This window comes from Schistocerca nitens, chromosome 1 (genome assembly GCF_023898315.1).
Source record: "Schistocerca nitens isolate TAMUIC-IGC-003100 chromosome 1, iqSchNite1.1, whole genome shotgun sequence".
NCBI classification, from domain to species: Eukaryota; Metazoa; Arthropoda; class Insecta; order Orthoptera; family Acrididae; genus Schistocerca; species Schistocerca nitens.
In genome coordinates, this window is record NC_064614.1 from 864380538 (window position 1) to 864399538 (window position 19001).

Consider the following 19001-nt stretch of genomic DNA (forward strand, 5'->3'; position numbering starts at 1 on the left):
GCTGTGTAATTTATGTGTTAGACAAATATGGTACCGATGTGTAAAGTTGTATAAGCAAATACCATATTAGCTAGGGCTCCTTGTGCTTGCCAAACACATGGTACACAAAGTAGGTGTGTACCCCCTGAGGATTAATGTAATTATACCATCAAGTGTTACAAATTACAGCAATGGAATGAAATGTATCACGGAAAACCTTTGTATCATTGTAATTCAAAAATCTTTAAAAATAAATGTTTTAAGTAGAAAATTAATCACCCAAATACGTGTACTGCAGCGCTAAACTGTGCGTCTTGTTGTAAGATAATCTCTGTCATTGCTTAATGGTAAAAATGTGCCAAGTGTATAATTATCGTCGTCCGTAAGCAAAGTTCTGTAGAAGTCAATGTACTTCACTGTAGTGCAAACTGGTGTCGTAAATATTTCGGTAAGAAAGCTAAGTGACCTTGACGTAATGCGTTACGGGCGGCCAGCTGTGCGAGTCGCCTGGAGAAAAAGCCATTAAGTAAAAAAAAAGAGAGACCATTAACCTCGCTATTGACATTCCTTTGTAGAAAGCATTGCAATTACGACACGCTCATACTTGAAAACATATGAAACGTCCCCTTAGAAAAATTATACATGACTGTGCTTAAACTGACACACAATATTTTTAACGCAACGCAATCTGACTTTCAAAAATCCCTACAAAAGAATGGCCCTGACTAACAATAACCTATACCTTCCACAAATCACTTACCTCACAAAAATCTTCGTTACTCGAACTACTGCAATACAGCGAGCGCCACTACTGCCAGCTAAATAAAAGATTCAAATTACTGAAGGCACTAACTACTGATAGGCATAGTTAGCAAATGAAAGATTTTGATAGAGAACACACAATGTATTTACCTTAACAATCATAAAATATATAGCAGTTCATGGCATCCATTCATACAAATGTACTGTTTCTGATGGACACACCTCCAGATTATCCATTCTCAAAAATCCGCCATCTCACTTCCCCACATCCACCACTGCTGGCGGCTCGCCTCCAACTGCGCAACGCTACGCGCTGTTAACATCCAGCTGCCCAACACTACAATGGCAGACAACAATTCAAACTAGCCACAGACTGCACACAGCACAGCCAGTGATTTTCATACAGAGCGCTACGTGGCGTTACCAATATAAAAACCTAAACAGCCTACTTACAATTTTCAAATGACAGTTATATAGGATATGTGTTCCGTACGTCATGTGTTGATATTTTCACTGTGAATGATAAGTTTTTAGATTTGTAATGATGTTTCCTTCAGCCATTTTTTAAAATTCTTTAAGATTATTTGGTATGGAAAATATTTTTGCTAAGATATTTGTTCGTTTCTGCATATTCCTGCAGGTATTCCTGAGCAATACTCAATTTTGTTGTCGTCTGTTAGAACTACATTTCTTATTCTGGTAGAAAATCCGAAGAAATTCTGGTCGTATGTAAAGTACACAAGCGGCAAGACGCAGTCAATACCTTCGCTGCGCAGTGCCGATGGTACTGTTACCGACGACTGTGCCGCTAAAGCGGAGTTATTGAACGCAGTTTTCCGAAATTCCTTCACCAGGGAAGACGAATGGAATATTCCAGAATTTGAAACACGAACAGCTGCTAGCATCAGTTTCTTAGAAGTAGATACTTTAGGGGTTGCGAAGCAACTCAAATCGCTTGATACGGGCAAGTCTTCAGGTCCAGATTGTATACCGATTAGGTTCCTTTCAGATTACGCTGATACAATAGCTCCCTACTTAGCAATCATATACAACTGCTCGCTCACCGATAGATCTGTACCTACAGATTGGAAAATTGCGCAGGTCGCACCAGTGTTTAAGAAGGGTAGTAGGAGTAATCCAACGAACTACAGACCTATATCATTGACGTCGGTTTGCAGTAGGGTTTTGGAGCACATACTGTATTCAAACATTATGAATCACCTCGAAGGAAACGATCTATTGATACGTAATCAGCATGGTTTCAGAAAACATCGTTCTTGTGCAACGCAGCTAGCTCTTTATTCGCACGAAGTAATGGCCGCTATCGACAGGGGATCTCAAGTTGATTCCGTATTCCTACATTTCCGGAAAGCTTTTGACACCGTTCCTCACAAGCGACTTCTAATCAAGCTGCGGGCCTATGGGATATCGTCTCAGTTGTGCGACTGGATTCGTGATTTCTTGTCAGGACGGTCGCAGTTCGTAGTAATAGACAGCAAATTATCGAGTAAAACTGAAGTGATATCAGGTGTTCCCCAGGGAAGCGTCCTGGGACTTCTGCTGTTCCTGGTCTATATAAATGACTTGGGTGACAATCTGAGCAGTTCTCTTAGGTTTTTCGCAGATGATGCTGTAATTTACCGTCTAGTAAGGTCATCCGAAGACCAGTATCAGTTGCAAAGCGATTTAGAAAAGATTGCTGTATGGTGTGGCAGGTGGCAGTTGACGCTAAATAACGAAAAATGTGAGGTGATCCACATGAGTTCCAAAAGAAATCCGTTGGAATTCGATTACTCGATAAATAGTACAATTCTCAAGGCTGCCAATTCAACTAAGTACCTGGGTATTAAAATTACGAACAACTTCAGTTGGAAAGACCACATAGATAATATTGTGGGGAAGGTGAGCCAAAGGTTGCGTTTCATTGGCAGGACACTTAGAAGATGCAAGAAGTCCACTAAAGAGACAGCTTACACTACACTCGTTCGTCCTCTGTTAGAATATTGCTGCGCGGTGTGGGATCCTTACCAGGTGGGATTGACGGAGGACATCGAGAGGGTGCAAAAAAGGGCAGCTCGTTTTGTATTATCACGTAATAGGGGAGAGAGTGTGGCAGATATGATACGCGAATTGGGATGGAAGTCATTAAAGCAAAGACGTTTTTCGTCGCGGCGAGATCTAGTATTTACGAAATTTCAGTCACCAACTTTCTCTTCCGAATGCGAAAATATTTTGTTGAGCCCAACCTGCATAGGTAGGAATGATCATCAAAATAAAATAAGAGAAATCAGAGCTCGAACAGAAAGGTTTAGGTGTTCGTTTTTCCCGCGCGCTGTTCGGGAGTGGAATGGTAGAGAGATAGTATGATTGTGGTTCGATGAACCCTCTGCCAAGCACTTAAAAGTGAATTGCAGAGTAGTCATGTAGATGTAGATGTAGATGTAGATTCACGTCGCCTTATACACAACTGCTTGTGACTGCTTGATGATCATTACTGGTACATCCAGCTCGTGTTCAACATGCATTTAATGTTAGCATTCTACGTAATATTGAAAGCATAAAATTTTTTGCCGGTGTAACACTGAAAAGCCAACTGTAATATATGTTCATTTAATTTTTTTATTTTTTTATGTTTAATATGTTTTGTCTACGTTGTTTTGTACTGTCAGTTTTACCATAGTACTAGGTTTCAGCTTGTACTATGTGCTTTCTTCATACATTTTTATCTTTAATGTTACTTTGTGAAGATATTTTTCTAAGAAAGTTTTCTGTATTTTGTTTGTTTACAGATCTGAAAAAATTGTTACTGCCACCCAGACTAGCTCGTCGGGACCGACGACTTCGCTGTTTGGTCCCTTCCCTCAAATAAACCAACCAACTAGCTAGTCATCATATTTTAACCCTCTATTGCACTGTGTATATTTAAATATACATATTTTCAGAACTCTTCTGGCTCATGTGATGTAACTGTGCCACTGACGTGCACTGTATACTCAGATATGCTGCGAAAAAATTTATCAAAAATACCAATTGAAGAACACCTTGCAGTGGACGAACAAACTGTGCCATTCAAAGGTCACAGTAGCTTGAAACAGTATAATCCCAAGAAACCAAAAAAGTGGGGCTACAAAATATATTGCATATCAGGTGCCAGTGGTATTATTTATGATTTCGAAATCTATTCTGGACCCGTCAATCAACCCAATCTTCCTAATGTAAACGCCAGTGGAAATGTAGTGCTCAGATTGGCTGAAAGAATACCAAAGTACAAAAATCATAAACTGTTTTATGATAACTGGTTCTGCAGTCCAGAGCTTCAAGTTGAGCTGGTAAAATGTGGTATTCACTGTCTGGGAACAGTACAGTTGAATAGAGTGAGAAACAATAAGATGCCATCTGATGCTGAAATGAAAAAGCAGGGAAGAGGCACATCTGTTGAATCCACTGCATCTGTTTCTGGATATGACCTGATTCTTGTGAAATGGCAAGACAACAGGTGTGTCAGCCTTCTGAGCACCTTTTCAGGCACTCACCCAGAAAGCCAGGTTGCAAAATATGACAAAAAAACAAAGCAACATATCGAAATAAAATGCCCAAAGATTGTGAAGGAGTACAACAAGTTTATGGGAGGTGTTGACACTATTGACTCCTTATTAGCTCTGTACAGAACGAAAATCAGGTCAAAGAAATATTACATGAGACTGTTCTTCCATTTATTGGACATGAGTTGTGTTGTTGCTTGGCTACTGTACAGGAGAGCCTGTCATGAAAATAGTATTGAAGAGAAAACCCAGATGGCTTTGTTTGATTTCAAGCTTGATATTGCTGAATCCTTATGCTGGTCAGGAAAACCATCCAAGAGACAATCGCTGGATAGCTCACCAGGCAGTGGCACCAAAAAGAGAAGGCAGCCAAATACAGCAAATGCTGACATCAGGAAGGACAGAATCGATCACTGGCCTAACTACTGTGAAAAATCTGCCAGATGTAAATATAATAAATGTCAAAAAATAACAAAAGTAATGTGTACCAAATGTAACACCTATTTGTGTTTTGTACCAGATAGAAATTGTTTCTACAATATTCACAATGTATAAATTCTGGAAATATGTAACTGCATAGTAGTGACATTTTGCTAACTGATGTATACCCAACTTTTATAATGTTTTTTATTTTCGTTTTTTAAATAAAATTTAATTTAAAGTCTTAATTTGTCGATGTACCATAAATTTTGAAGTCTGTTCTCCAAAAATGTAGTACCTTATACGAACTAATATGTACGTACTCATTACATCCGTATTTGCGCAGTGTATATTTGAACATACAGAGTGATATTTTCCAAAATATATATACTAGAAAGTTTATCATCATCTATTTTTCATTCATGGGCACTATGAAGTATAAATCCAAAGTTGTTATTGGAAAATTCTTAGTTTTACTGTTCTTGTGCAATAGAGGGTTAATATTCTTGTGTAATTGCACTCTAGACATTGAAAGATGTTTGTAATTATTTTTATTTCAAGAAACGATCGTAACCTAATATCAGTTTTCTTTTCCCTTCTTCTGTATAATATTCTTGTCAGCAACTTATAAGCTTGAGCAGCTTAAGTCGATTGTGCAGTTGCGCAATAATCCTCGCACTTATCTAGCCTTGCTACCTTTGGGTTTGTGTAGACGATATTTGTGTGGATGATATTTTTCCGAAAGTCTGATGACATCGTTTCCAGTCTTATAGACTCGACACACCAACCTGTATAGTCGATGGTTGTCATTTGCTCTGATGGTTTTAGAAATTCCTAAGGTATATTATCCACCCCTTCTGCCTAATTTTATTGCAAGTCTTCCATAGCTCTGTTAAGACATCACTTCATACGTAAACGTAATGATCGTTCATTAACCGATAACAGAAATCGACCAGCCGTCGATTATGTAAAAGCTACAGCTGACCCTATTGTCCGAGCCAAAGAACTGAACCAGTACTTTAAATTATCTGCAAGCACAGTTGAACCAGAAACTAAACCGAGACTCATTGATAACTTGATTGGGGTAAACGACTGTAGCCACGAAAAATTCTATCCAAAGCATGTTACTTGCAATGCTATCAAAAAATCCATCACGCGTATCAGATCAGCATCTACTGGACGCGATGGCATCAAAGTGCAATTCATGAATCTTATTTTTGACCGACTACTGCCCACTGGCCGGCCGGTGCGGCCGTGCGGTTCTAGGCGCTTCAGTCTGGAGCCGCGTGACCGCTACGGTCGCAGGTTCGAATCCTGCCTCGGGCATGGGTGTGTGTGATGTCCTTAGGTTAGTTAGGTTTAAGTAGTTCTAAGTTCTAGGGGACTGATGACCTCAAATGTTAAGTCCCATAGTGCTCAGAGCCATTTGAACCATGTTTTTTACTGCCCACTAAAACAGTTATTCTCAACCACTCTTTAACCACAGTGTTTTCCCTGAGGAATGGAAACACGGACTAGTTAAGCCAATATACAAACAACCTACCAGACGAATATCAATTCTGGTTTCCGTAAACATCGCAGCACAACGTCTATCTTAATGAAGGTAACAGATGACTTGAAGCATTCCATGAATGCACAAAAGGAGAGTTCATAGATTTCAACAAAGCCTTTGACACTGTCGACTTTGACATTTTACTTGTCAAACAAGCAGCCTAAAATTCTCACGAAGTGCAGTGCTTTGTTTTCAAAAAAATGGTTCAAATGGCTCTGAGCACTATGGGACTCAACTGCTGAGGTCATTAGTCCCCTAGAACTTAGAACTAGTTAAACCTAACTAACCTAAGGACATCACAAACATCCATGCCCGAGGCAGGATTCGAACCTGCGACCGTAGCGGCCCTGCGGTTCCAGACTGCATCGCCTTTAACCGCACGGCCACTTCGGCCGGCGCTTTGTTTTCGCTCATACCTGACATCTCCCCTGCAATGCATCCTGTGCGCCATCATGAAGCCACAATGGAGGTACATAGCATCAGGGCTCGGTATTAGGTCCTATCCTCTTTTCGTTGTATGTCAATGACGTGTCATCAATTTTGTCCTACTGCAAATACCACATGTATGCTGATGACCTCCAGCTGTATCTAAGTGCAAAACCAATAAACCTGATGACAACCAACGAAAATCTCAATACTAACCTGTGTGCACTACCAAAATGGACGCATGATGTAGAGTTAAAGCTCAACCCATCCAAACCCAAATGGTACTAGTTGGTCACTCTAGGCTCATTAGATCGAAATATCGGGAATTCCTACATCTGTAACCCTAAATGCGACAAATATCAATTTCTTTCTTTCAGCAAAGAGTCTAGGAGTAATAACAGATGAAAATCGACACTGGACTGAGCACTTAACCGCAACGTGCAAGAAGTCTTTAGTAACTCTGCAAGCCCTACTAAAATATAAAAAGCTCTTCCCTCTTGACGAGAAAAAGCGACTGGTACAAACACTTATGGTTCCAATTATTGATTATACCAATGTTATCCTGGAAGGCCTTTCTCAGGAAAAAATCACTGATTCCGGTACTGTTATTAATACAGAGGTTTCCATGCCCTTTATCTTCTCTACTGTGCCTCATATCTCTTCTCAACCTTAACACTCTTGTAAGAATCACATCGCAGAAACACCCGTTCCCATCAGAGCAAAATCCTTTCTGTGTCACTCCATCGTTCAGCCACATTCTTGAACTCCTTCTCCGCAGCAGGAACCCGAATCTGGAATAATCTCTGTATTACAGTAGAGAACTGAGTAACACATCCTGCTTCAGAAGGCAGTTGATGATATATCTACTAATTCCACAATAATGATTCCCTTACTCCTGTACACACTCGTTGCTTTTGCACATTCTTCTTTCCAGACAGATCTTCCCCGCTTCCCAATATTCTTAGCTGTTGCAGTCTCCTTAAATTTCCTATCCCCAGAACTCGCTATATCAGAAAACATCTATTTTGTACACATATAAATTCTTTTTATAACTGCCACTGTCATTATTGTTATTACTGTCATTATTATTATTATTATTACTGTCATTATTATTATTATTATTATTATTATTATTACTATTGTCACTATTAGTGGCAGCGGCGTAGTAGTAAAAAATACTGTCATTAATTACATTAGTCCAGTCAGTATTATTAACTCATGTTGTCATTGCCGACACTAAAATCATTTTAATACTATTTGTGGTATTAACATTGTTATTTTTAGGTAGCTATAATGTAGAAAGGGTACGGTAGGAGTGAAATCCTGGTCTTATGTAAGAGAGGGCCTGATGGTCCTAATAAAATCCATTTTCACCTGTGTTCCCATGAGTTACTGAGAATCACACACAAATACTAAACATAGTTTGTAGAATTCCGTTTGTAAATAACAGTTTTCACATAGCCAAAACAGACTGTAAACGTTGCATGGCGTTCACGTGTTCTCAACTGAGTTTGGTGGCAAATTTGAAATTTGTTTACTTTCGCCCACTCTCTCTCTTCCTGTCAGTGTGTATAGGCGGGGCGCGCGAGTCTTTGTGTATGTGACTGTGTGTATGTATGTGTGTGTGTGTGTGTGCGTGTGTGCGTGTGTCTGTTCCTTCAGTGTGTTGAACAGTGTTTCTTACATAGTGTAGTGTTGTCCTTCTGCTAATGTTTTCATCTGTTTTAAGTTTACGGTACAGACTGTGGATGGATTTTTTTTTACTTTTAAATCTATTTCTTTTTTAATTGGGAGTGGTGGTGGGCTATTAGGTGGTCGGCGGATGTGCCGTGGTAGCTATTACTTCTTAGAGCTCTGAAGTTTTCTGAACATCTTGTTTTAAATGAAGCTTTAAACACGGCTGCGCTTGTCATCGACCGTTACAAGGTAAAGTTAAAACAATTGCAGTCCTCGGTCGTGAAAATGAAGACTTCCATTTTCACGACCGACGGCTGCAATGGTTTTAACTTTACCTTGTCTTAAATGTTCTGTTGAATTTATCTGTGGTGGTTTCCTGGGTTCTGAGCCTTCTCTGCGTTGTGTTGTCTGTCGCGTATCCTACTGCATCCCCGTCTCTATAAAGTGTTACCTAATCTTTAAACCATTTCATTACTGTAGGTGAATGTATGTCATTTTGTTTTGTGTGTGGGTTATTGCCCTGTTGCGTTATGCATGTGGTCACCGTTTGTGTCTTGCGTTCTTCTGTTTTGTATAAGGCCTTGTGTATATGTGGCCTGTTCATCCCTTTTTCGTTTGCGTAGTTGATGGTTTAGCTTCTCTGTTGTATAGTTATCATAACCACATTCCACAGATTTTTATTTTATTGTGTTATGCCTTGTGTGTCGTTCAATTTGCAGATTAAACAGAACTCCCGTAAGAATGCTCCTTCGTGGATTACGTGTTCCCACCTCTCGCCATGAGGGTACGTCCAGCACTGTGAAGCATAATCGGTTTGGTGGCTCCTGTCTTCTGATACTGGGAGACACAATGCTGCAAGCGCAAAATGACCCCCCCCCCCCAAATCTTTTTGTAGTCGGTACACTCATCTGCTGAAGTCATTGTGACACTATACTCCTTCCTCTTTTGCATATTTTCAGGGATGCATTCGGTCCTGACTTCATTTTCATCAATGACGATTTCCCATCGCATCAAACAGCGCAGGTAAAGAGCTCCTGCAACGAGCAGATGTTCGGTGAATGGACTGATCTGCCTGTTCCTCTGACTTAAATTCCACAGACACGTGTGGAGACGTACTGCAGCCCGTCCACTTACACCAACGACCATCCAGACCATACAGCAGTTGTCAACCGCGATAATGGGGAAGTGTAACTCCCTACCACAAGTACTCCTTACCAACGTTGTGGCCAACATGAAAACACGTTGCAGAGCATTCACTGCCGTCCTTTACAACCACAAACTCTTAATCACCATTTCAGCCTCTTCTAATGGCCAAGGTAACACCATAAAACGCTATGATTTCAGTGTAATTATTATTTTTGAATGAAAGCATCAATTCTGTTCGTCCTGTTACGCATTCCATTCAATTACGTTTTGTAGTACTCTATAACGGTTCGTTATGCATTACGTGATCAAAAGTATCCGGACATCCCCCAAAAAAATACGTTTTTCATATTAGGTGCATTGTGCTACCACCTACTGCCATGTACTCCATATCACCGACCTCAGTAGTCACTAGACATCGTGAGAGAGCAGAATAGGGCGGTTGCGCCGAATTCATGCATTTCGAACGTTGTCACATGTGCCGTACGTCTGTAGGCAAGATTTCCACACTCCTAAACATCCCTAGGTCCACTGTTTCCGATGTGATAGTGAAGTGGAAACGTCAAGGGACACGTACAGCACAAAAAGGTACAGGCCGACATCGTCTGTTGACTGACAGAGACCGCCGACAGATGAAGAGGGTCGTAACGTGTAATACGCAGAGATCTATCCAGATCATCACACAGGAATTCCAAACTGCATCAGGCTCCACTGCAAGTACTAAGACAGTTGGCGGGAGGTGAGAAAACTTGTATTTCATGGTCGAGCGGCTGCTGATTAGCCACACATCACGCCGGTAAATGCCTCGCTTGGTGTAAGGAGCTTAAACATTGGACGATTCAATAGAGGAGAAACGTTGTGTGGAGTGACGAATCACGGTACACAATGTGGCGATCCGATGGCAGGATGTGGATATGGCGAATGCCTGGTGAACGTCATCTGCCAGCGTTTGTAGCGCCAACAGTAAAATTCGGAGGCGGTGGTGTTATGGGGTAGTCGTGTTTTTCATGGAGAGGGCTTGCACCCCTTTTTTCTGCATGGCACTATCATAGCATAGGCTTACATTGATGTTTTAAGCACCTTCTTGCTGATGAAAAGCAATTCGGGAATGGCGATTGCATCTTTCAACACGATCGAGCACCTGTTCATAATGCACGCCCCTTGGCGGAGTGGTTACACGACAATAACATCCCTGTAATGGATTGGCCTGCACAGAGTCCTCACCTGAACCCTTAGAACACCTCTGGGATGTTTTGGAACCTCACCGACCGACATCGATACCTCTCCTCAGTGCACCACTCCGTGAAGAATGGGCTGCCATTCCCCAAGACACCTTCTAGCACCTTATTAAACGTATGCCTGCGAGAGTGGAAGCTATCATCAAGGCTAAGGGTGGGCCAACACCAAACTGAATTACAGCATTACCGATGGAGGGCGCCACGAACTTGTAAGTCATTTTCAGTCAGGTGTCCGCATGCTTTTGATCACATAGTGTAGGTATGGCTCATTGAGCTATGTTATTTGGCAGTAGCAAACCACGTGAAAGTTACTTTCGTCCTGAAGTTTTGTACACAGTTATAGGCAGAAGAGTCGACGTGTTGCATTATTGGATTTAAAACTTATTAGTCTAAATTCAGTTGGGAGAAGCATACTTCAGAACTTTAAAGGGCCTAATTCGATCTTTATTAGCGGCTTGGATGTTATTAGACACACGTCACATAAAAATAAAAGAGCAACCGTATTTACTTCACTTTCATTCCATAACTTCATATGGGATCGTTTCTGGGACACCTTACCAAGTTAAGTTAAAAGTTTTCCGAGTTAAGAAACTTCCAGTACGAATTATTTGTAGAGTGAACTCAAGAACGTTCTACAGAGGCTTCTTCAAGGAATTAGGGATACTAATGCTTCCTATTACATCCAGATACCGTTTGGACAATATACCTTCATTTTTGGCAGCTTTAGTCGTGAATAAAATGTCCTTTTTGTAGTCTCACCAGCCTGCACAACTCACGCATACAAGATGAGAGTATAGTGCTGTTCAATCAAGCCACTAGGTCACGTGAATCACCGCCTTGTGGTCTTCATTGCGATCTGAGATATCTGTTGGCTGGGTAGAGATACGGCTTAAGGCCGCAACTGCGTGGCGGGACAAGATTGCAGTTGACAGCGAGAACATCTGCCACTAGAGATAAATTACAGCCCGCGAAAGACGCAGAAGGCGTACAAATAAGGAATGGGCTGCGAAGGAGAGAATAGAATTACCAGTGACCCACGTCTCCCCTTATTAGCACCAAACGCGACGGGTGGGCAGGCCGAAAGGAAGAAAAAACTCGGAAGAGGACGCTTTCGTCGGAAGAAATAAGGAAGAAGTAAAGGCGCGAGCCGCCGGGAAAGAAAGCTTTTACTCGACGAGATATAAGCGCAGGCGAATTTCCGTCTGGCGACGGCTGCGGCATTACCGTCCCGGCGACGGTGATTAATGGGAGCGAAGAAGTTGGCCGTGAGATTCCGCTGCTGCGGCTCCACGAAGCAGGGAAAACGGCTGTAACAAAACGGATGACTCTAAAAACTTTCAACCAAAAGATTTCGTCTAAACTACAACATCTTTATACAATATCTCTTTTACGTATCCTGCAGTTAGAGCATGGTGACCAGGGAATCAGGTAGATCACATCCAAGACGTGAGATTTCCCCAGTTCTGTTATTATACTGTAGGAATCTAGATGTAGTATTCACTCCCTTCGAAGAATCTTCGCTATTCTCAGTTTCCTTAAGAAGAGCCCGCTATGCATATTTTTTTATCAGTGAGATAGCTTTCAATAAATAGACTGTTCGTTGTAAGTGCCATAATAATTACATTCATGCTTTAGAGCCATTGTATAGGGTGACTTTTTTATGTGTTCGGAAAATTAAAATGTCGTATAGACAATTCTGAAAGGAATTTACTGGTTTAATACCATTGCTCTGTGACAAACGACAAGGTAGAAGAGCATAAAGCTAACTAATTCATAAGGAAAAGGATGACATTAAAAAGATTTCAATGAGCTGATCCGTAGCTCGCAAAAACACCATAAGCTACAGGAGTCAACTGCTGTAAGAAAGTGTTAAAAGCACTCCGTCGTCAGGCTACGAGTGGCCTACCGGGACCATCCGACCGCCGTGTCATCCTCATGTAGGATGAGGATAGGAGGGACGTGGGGTCAGCACACCGCTCTCCTGGTCGTTATGATGGTATTCTTGACCGAAGCCGCTACTATTCGGTCGAGTAGCTCCTCAATTGGCATCACGAGGCTGAGTGCACCCCGAACCCCGAAAATTGGCAACAGCGCATGGCGGCCCGGATGGTCACCCATCCAAGTGCCGAGTAAGAAGGTGGTACATTATCTAATCAAAATTATCTGAACACCACAATGTAATGCAGAGAATCGATCACTAGACCTCACGAGTGGCTGATCCGCCAGTAAATAAGAGTGCTGTGTTATCAGTAGACCAACAGCAACAGCTGAATGGGTCGGGCAGGAGAGCCCAGTGGCTTCAGACGTAGGCTAGCATTTGGATATCATCTGAGTAACGTCTACATCAGGGGCACTTCAACCCCTCTAAACCTGTGCAAGTCAGCTGTAGGTGAAGTGATTGTGAAGTGGGAACGCGAAGGAACGACCACAACTAAACTAAGACCTGCTGGGCCTCATGTATTGACGGACAAGGATCGTCGAGCATAGCGGAAGATGTAAAAAATCGCATTGAATCGGCAGAGTCGCGAGTTTCGAAGTTTCACCAGCAGTCCAGTTAGAACAATGACTGTGCGTAGGGAGTTAAAAAGAGAGGAGAACAGTGGTCGAGCCGTCCTTGCACATCTCTGTAGTCAGTACTGACACTTGAGGTGGTGTAAGAAGCGACGCCACTGGACAATGGATGACTGAAAACCAGTGATTTGGAGTGACGAATCACATTGTAACCAGTGGCAGTCCTCTAGACTGGTTTGGATCTGGTGAATGACCCGAGAACGTTACCTGCCAACAGTGAAGGACGGGGCAGATAGTGTGTTACGGATGGGGGCCTTTTTCGTGGTTAGGGTGTGGTTCCCACATTATGCTTAAACAAACTCAAAATGTGCAAGGACAAGAACACATTTTACAGCATCGTGTAATGTGTACAACAGGGTAATAGTGCGGAGACGATAACTGTTTGCATCAGCAAGACAAGGTACACTATCATAACGTATCGTATGTGAGGTAATGGTCTGAGAACAGTAACATTCCTGAAATTCACTGACCTGCCCAAAGTCTCGACCTACACTCAATGGAACACCTCTGGGATAAGTCAGAACGTCATCTTAACTCCAGATCCCACTGTCCATCACCCCTATCTTCTCTGGTTTTGGCTCCTGAGGAACAATGGGCTGCCATTCGTCCACATTCATTCAGACACCTTGTTGAAAGTGTCTCCAGTAGAGTTCAAGCCACCATAAAGTGGAAGGGTGGACACAGCCCACACTAACGTCCATCGATAAGTGTCCAGATACTTTTGATCACATGTATATCTCTGGAAGTACCATACTTCCTTCGCGTTTATCTGGCTGCACATCTTGTCCAGTGTTGTCGAGTGAATGTTGTATGTATTCACTGCATTCTGTCACTGTGAACGAGAAAGTCTCCCACATGACAGATTGTTACATCTGCATGTATCATTCATGTGTTCTCAACACGAAAGTACAAGTCTCCTTCTCAACTCTTTGCTCCATCACCAATCTATAGCCGGCCGGAGTGGCCAAGAAGTTCTAGGCGCTTCAGTCTGGAACCGCGCGACCGCTATGGTCGCAGGTTCGAAACCTGCCTCGGGCATGGATGTGTGTGATGTCCTTAGGTTAGTCAGGTTTAAGTAGTTCTAAGTTCTAGGAGACTGATGACCTCCGCTGTTAAGTACCATAGTGCCCAGAGCCATTTGAACCAGTCTATATCCACTGCATATTGTCAACATCAGTTGGCAAGTCTCCCTCGTGAATGCTTGCTCCAACAACCAAATGTATACTATCAAAACTATACAATCAAAGTTAATCAGCAAGTCCTTGAAAGGACTGATTGTTCCCACATCCATAGTATGTATCCACTCTATACTGTCAACATGAGCCAGAAAATCTTGTTTCATCATCCTTACGTATCTCTCGCATACCCTCAATGTGAACCAGCAAGTCTTGCACACGACTGGTTATCTCAGTATCCACACACGATTGCCTTTCAAGACACATGTTCTCATGGGGCATTCCCAAAAAAAAAAAATCGATATTAATTACTGACTATGTTGGTGGATTAAGAAACTGCAGCGGAATTTTCAGGTGTAAATCATTTGGTGACATTCCTGTGCAGATCGAAAAATCACCCTAGTAGTGGGACAAGGGCAGTGTGGCCCCACTCTGCATTGTTGCTTAATATATTCAAGATGGCGGTCCAAAATGGCGGCGATAGATGTGGCAACATCACAGTGACGTCATGGCGGAAAGTTCAAATTTTGGTGGGAAACAGGTCAATTGGGCTACTCTACTAACCTAACCCCCTCCCCTGCCTCCTCCTCTCCCCCAGAAAATGGCGGGAAGTTCAAATTTTGGCTGGGAAAAACGGGCACTTGGGCTACCTCCACTAATCTAAGAAAATGGCGGGGAAAAGGTCACTCAGGCTACCTCCACTAACCTAAGTTATCTGACCACCGCCTCTTCACTGGAACTGGTGGAAAAAAGACTCAGCCTGTGCTGGGCTGCTGGTTAGGATGGACATAAGTCTTTATTTTGCAGGCAGTCTTTATTTAAACAATTTGAGTTGTCATATGCAGTAGCTCCATCCAGTGTCTTAACCATGAGGTCTGGAGTCCAACTGACCTAGTACACAGTACTGCCACCAGAGGGTGCTATCGTCCCATGGCGTTCTGGGGAAAAATGGCAGGAAATGGACTCACCCTGTTCTGGGCTGCTGGAGAGATGAGGGAGTGTACTTTATTTAATTTGAAATAATTTATTTAGGGACAGATTCCACACAGTTTATTTATTACACTGATACAAAACACTCACCATGACATACTTGGGGTCACAGTAAATAGTCTACAGACACGTAAACTACTTATAAATCACCGAAATAATGCAGCTCACTGAGGTCCAGACACGCAAACAACTCGTAACTTGCGAAAATAATGCATGTAAAACGCTCTGCAGACTCGCTCAACGAAATATAAACTGTCGAAATAACGCATACAATTTATTTAGGGACGGATTTCACGTAGTTTATTTATTACATTGATACATACACTCGCCCTGGCGTGCTTGGTATCACAGTAAATAGTCTACAAACCTGCAAACTACTCGTAAACCACCGAAATAATGTAGTACATTGATGTACAGACATAAAAACAACTCATAAACTGTCAAAATAATGCACGTAAGAGGTTCTCCAAACACGCATGCTAATACTGTCGAAATAATGCATAGCAGTGGCTACAGACTCGTTCACAAAATAATGCAACAAACACGTTCACAACGTGTAAAATTTTCAAAATAAAGCACATACATAACGCCTTGCCAACACGCTAACAACGCTTAAACAACCGACAATGATGTAGTGCACAAACACTCATTGCACGTAAAAAATGCTTTCGAAATATCGTCAACCGCAGTGTATCAGTGAACTGTCCCCTACGAGGGTTCCAACACTTGCATATGCCGCCGCCGACACCGCACATGCACTTTGAAGGCCAACTGGACACAAGCTAGCGCTGTGAGAGACCAACACCAGGGCGCGAGCTATCACTCTCATGCCACTAGCACCCACAGCCAGCAGGTGAAAGACGTCTCTATTTTCTGGTGCTACACTGACGTCGCATGTCTATGTAAATAAGAGCCAAGTCTCCCTCTGGACGCGCATGTGTTTACCTAACCACCGCTGCTGACGCGTAGGCTTTGCACCTGCAGTCCAGCGACAAGCAAGAGGCGTTTGCATAGCGGCTCACCCATGCAGGAACAGCTAAAAGGTTCTCGATGTAATACTGACATCATACGTCTATGTAAATAAGAGATAAGTCTCCCTCTGGACGCTCACGTATTCACCTAACAACCGTTGCTGAAGCCTAGGCTTTGTATCTGTGGTCCAGCACATAGCAAGAAATGTTTGCATAGCGGCTCATCTTTGCAGGTGCAGCTAAAACGTTCTCAGTGTTATACTGACATCACATGTCTATATAAATAAGAGCCAGGTCTACCTCTCTGAAATAGTTGGTGCTGCTAAAATAGTTAACAGTCGCTTTTGTAGCAAGTTTCGTGTTGTCTCAATTTGTCTCCATGGAAATTCTTGTCCTAACAGGACCTGCTTACGAAAAAAGCCCAGGATAACGCCGAATGCATTCCTCCCGATGGTTCTAACGTGGCACCTCATCCATCACGTGTTACTCTTCCTGGAAATCGTTAAGTCCTGTTTTCAACAAACATCTCCGAAACGCAATCGTATGCTCCAACCCAAAGGATGTCTGGTGAATGAATGGAGTATTCTGATTGGCTCTTACAGAATTTACCCGCCAAATTACTCCCAGCACAAACATTCGTCATATTGAATCTTCTCAAATTTCCGTTGAGAATAACGCAACACATGTGGTCCCGAAGGCGACTCAACACAAACTTGGTATTAGTTCACTATTCACCCATCCAGGGGGACTGCCAGCCAAATTGTCATAAGCCAGAAGCTTTCTTGGACTCTCTGAACTGGTGTACAAAGGATGGGCAAGCCCCAGCTCAGAACACAGGCATCCGCTGAGATGCTGTTTGCGGCCGTGAACTGCTTGCTGCTGTGCTTTCTACTGCCATCTCCAGACTCACAAGAACATTGGAAATCAAGCACATATTCTATATTAAATATTAGAATTGCTGCCACTGTCTGACACAGAGCAACATATTGTAAATGTCCCCTCTTGACGGCTGTGGTTCTCGAACGAATCTCAATACCTACAGCGCACATAATTTTCCACGTAAAAAAAATCTTTCATTCCCCTTACGGCTATCGATGTGCTGAATATAAAACTCCCTCACGATAGGACACACAGTTGTGACCACCAGACACTCATACATATACCACAAAGACTGTTGTACAAAGGCTGGGTCAGATCCCCTGACTGTTTCTGGCCACTATCTGCTTGCTTGCTTGTTTTCTACACCAACCTCCACGCTCTGGGATTACAACAACACATGTATTTTACCATGGTTTGCTAAAATGTTATGCTATTTACGCGATACTTATCGATATCAACCACTTAGCAATATCCCTTGCATAGCAGTAACGCTTGCACAGTATAATTCAGAAGATAAAGCCAGGAAATTATTTCTCTAGAAACTCGAAACTTTTGTGAGGTGCAGCGTGCTGTAAACCACTGAGTAACTAGAAACTTAACCCGTCTGCGAAGACTTCTACGTGAAAACACGAAAAAAATAGAAGTAACTGATATTTCCACTCACGAATACCAATGTCGGTGACATAACAGATTCATATCATCCTTGTAATTTACAAAATCAACTCAGGTGTTTCTCATGTCTAGAAAACCAGCAAACGTGTCTTCCACCCGTCTTTCACCTGCCACATGCGCACGCCACAATCGATGGTCTCTCAACCAAATAAAGGCCGAAAAGTGCATAAGCAGTCAACTGGACAATTTACATGGGAGGGAATAATGGTCCAGCGGAAAAACTCGTCCATATTGAATCTTCACAAATTTCTACACGATCACGAAAGCTATCCAACACATACTAAGTATTAGTTCGCTATTCGGCCGTCTAGAGGAAGACACGGTTAAGCCAGTTACATTCCTGCATCCCAACAGGCCTCTCTATTCGGACAGCTCCTACTGTTAGCTGGAAACGTGAATCATTCCGGTCCCAGGCCACCGGGGCTGCGCGCCACGCACCCCCGACAGAATCATCCTAGGAAACCGGCCATGCACACTTTAGAAACCTTTTGTTCCTTTGAAAATACCTTCACAATAGTGAAAAAGTGTGTGATATTCAACCACCAAAACACGGAGTGATCCAATTTCTCCTAGGCACACACGTGCGCAAGACGCAAAAGCGCGGTTTTTGGCTTCCTTCACTGAGGTGAAGAGCCCAGTACGCTCTTCCTTTGCAGCCAGCAAATCCATACTCGAGCTGCATATCGGCCAATAAATCATCAGTAAACCTTCCAATACTGCTCTGTATCACTGTTAATGTGCAACCACCACTGTGTTTGCCTCAGTAGCCGCGGAGTCAGCGCGGCGTAATGCTAACCAAAAGGGCTTGTGTTCGATTCCCAGCTGGGGTGGAGACACTCTTCGCTTGGGGACTTGTTGTGTTGTCCTTCCGCTAGTATCGACGTAACGGACAAACAAAATCGCTTCCAGTACACTCTCGTACCGTCAGTCCGTTATTGATATGGCTGAATGGGCAGCAACTGATAGCAAATAAAAAAAAGAACACTATCGGAAAAACAGATCCG